Here is a 2,999-nt window from a genome sequence, read left to right on the forward strand (position 1 = left end):
TAGGGAAGTATAATCCAATAATAGAGAAAAGAGGTAAATATTTGAGCAAATTAGTTGACATCAGTATTGTCACCTTTCTATGAAGGACATACTACACTTGATCTTAGCCAAAAGGCCGAGAAGCGATTTTCTATGAAGGACATAAAGAAGTCACAAGGAAAATATTTTTTCTTGTTACTTCAATGTGGTGAAGTTTCAAGAAAAATCAGAGTGTGTGCCCCCAAATTTAAAATATAACTATTGGCAGAAGAAAACGAAAGCTTAATCCAGGGACGTTGTTTTCTAAACCAGGAAAGTTTCTAAGCAACTTACATATTAGTATCCTCATAATAAAGATCATACTACTGATAAGGTGTTTGCATGGGTACACTTTGAGTAATTAAAATCTAGAAATGGATACCATAGAAGCAAAAACATCCATAAGAATTAATAGTATTAAGCTGTTATATTTAATACTTACTTGCATTTTTTGCATGTTTCCCCCCTTCTTATTCTCCTGACACATGAATTATTCCTTTACAAGAATTTTGATGATAGTGTTTTTCAGGTATTTTTAAATTTGCAATGTTAAAAGTGCCCATAAATAAGTGGTTATGCCTACACTATTGACTTCTAAAGCCAACACAAATCAAATTGGAACAAAAACTAGAAGGAGGTCATGCAACAGATATTGACATTAAGAAAGGAAAAAAAAAAAAAAGAAACTGTGCCCTAAAATGCTCTCAAACCATCAAGAGTTATGGAGTCTTACCTAAACATTAAGTCAAACCCAATTGTCAGTTATGTCAGTTCACATGCAGTCCATACTATGACATTGCTTTATTTGATTGTTAAATAATCTTTATTACAGAAAGTCAAATGGACCATTAAGATAGTAGAAATCGCAGCACATTCAAGGCTGTTGGGCAGTTATTTTTGTTTGTCTAGGCATGGCCTTGATGTCAAACTCTGCCATGATTGCATTTTTATATCAATCCTATTTTCATTTATACATTATAACTCTAATACTCTGAATGCACTCTCATTTCTTAAATGTCAATCAAAGGTAAAGGAAGGATTAATTCAGTTCTACCAAAAGCAATATTTATACCTGAGGACCCCATCTTATATATCTGGATCCCAAGACCACCAATCCTGTCCAGCTTCTCTTTCAATACATCAAGTATTGAAACAAATGATTAAATTAGAGGATATTCTATAAGGCATTAAATATATCTCTGGAGCAAACCTTAAGAGTTGTGACAGGTTTGTTTTTGAAATGTTCCTTTAATATTTACTTAAATTATTTCATAGAATTTCTCTCTCTCTTTTGATTTTTAGCATTCAATTACTCTGCATATAAAGTTGCTAATATCTCCATTCATACATAATAAATCATTAATGCTTATGTTTTCAAATAAGGCATTGACTTAAATTATCATGACATTGGAAAAAATCAAATTAATATTATTTGTAAGTTATTAGAAACTATTGAAAATTTTCAATCACTTGCTTATGAGCAGAAAGCATTTTTAAATTGTATACAGTAGAGTTATGATACATATTATAATAGAAATAGTATTGGCATACTATAACAGATCTATCAATAAAAGTTATACATTGAAAATCTAATAATTCTAAAATTTATAGTAATAAGTTTCCAAATTTTTAAAGCCTAAAAATATTAACAAAGTCATGCAGTAGAAATGTGCTGAGTCCATACAGCTTAAAAATATTGAATAGATTATTAATATTTTGGCTTTTGTATTCCTATTTGTTATTTCTTGGAATCTACCTATTGTTGATGCCCAAATGCTGCCTAGAATTCATCATCATGGTTGGAGGGACATGTTGTGTCATAGCTGGCAGCTAACTTCTTAGTTAATATTCTTAGTTTTGTGCAACCCCACTTGCCCCAAATATTTTGATGATGAGTTATTGAGTACTGCAAAGTGTCAAAATGAATGATCAAAAATTTTCATAACCATGTAGCATTAATTTTAAAAATTAAACTTGAAAATTAAAGGCTATGTTGCAACTTTCATATCAAATGAGTTTTGGAGTTCCAGATGAAAAGTAACACTTAAATTTTACATAATATTCACATATTAATTCTGTGATATTATTTTTCACTCCCACTGCTTACCAGATACAACATGACACATAATATAAAGTCAAATAAATTCCATTATTATAATAACTTAATACCATGAAAATTTTTTCTACTTCAATCATTTAAAAACATCTTTTCAAAGATTGTAACCTATTGCTTTCTGGGGATAGCATGGAGCGTCTATGAAGTGTGACTCTAATACATGGCTATTAATGGGAAGCAAATATTCACTTTCCTGCAGCCTCCATGGGAGGAATATATGTATCACCTTGTGGAAATTGTCCTTGGCCTTGTAACTTGTTTTGAGCAAGTGAAATGTGAGGGGGCAGGGCACATATCTAGTCTGGGCTCTTGCTCAGTATTGCTAGACTCTTGGTCACTCTCACCTGCAGTAAGAAAAGGTGTGCTGTCTTTTCTGCCCGGCTGGGTAAATGAGGATATATGAACAGACCTGAATCAAACCTGTAGCTGATCCGCAGGTCTGAGGATGAGAACTGAATGTGTGTTGTTGTAAGTCCGTGTGATTGTGGCATTATTATCTAAGCAAAAGTTGGTAAAAGGATATCTCATCATAAAGACAGCAACCAAATAAAACAAAACAGAACAGAAAATCCAGTTAGTGTCATAAAACACTGATTATACTATAAAATTTGTTGAAAATTATTATGGCCTAAAAGTTTATAATAGGGCTATGTGAAAACTAAAATGGGTTATTTGACTTAAAATATGTACTTTAGCATGTTTCCCACCCTCAGATAATTTGCCTGATCAAACGATATTCTATTTATTTAAAGCACAGCTGCAAAGAAAACTGAATTCATTTATTTAATGTTCACTCAATAAATATTTATCAATGGACTACAATAGTTCAGTGTCTGGTGGATTCAAACAGTGAAAGAGAGAGAGA

General features: G+C 31.7%; 1 pseudogene; it reads right to left on the reverse strand.

Annotated features, from left to right (window-relative positions):
• Positions 1 to 28: 28 nt before the first annotated feature.
• Positions 29 to 127, reverse strand: LOC144241929 (U2 spliceosomal RNA; annotated as a pseudogene).
• Between the last annotated feature and the right edge of the window lie 2,872 nt (positions 128 to 2,999).

The sequence above is a fragment of the Crocuta crocuta genome, unplaced genomic scaffold (genome assembly GCF_008692635.1).
Source record: "Crocuta crocuta isolate KB4526 unplaced genomic scaffold, BGI_CrCroc_1.0 scaffold57, whole genome shotgun sequence".
NCBI lineage: Eukaryota > Metazoa > Chordata > Mammalia > Carnivora > Hyaenidae > Crocuta > Crocuta crocuta.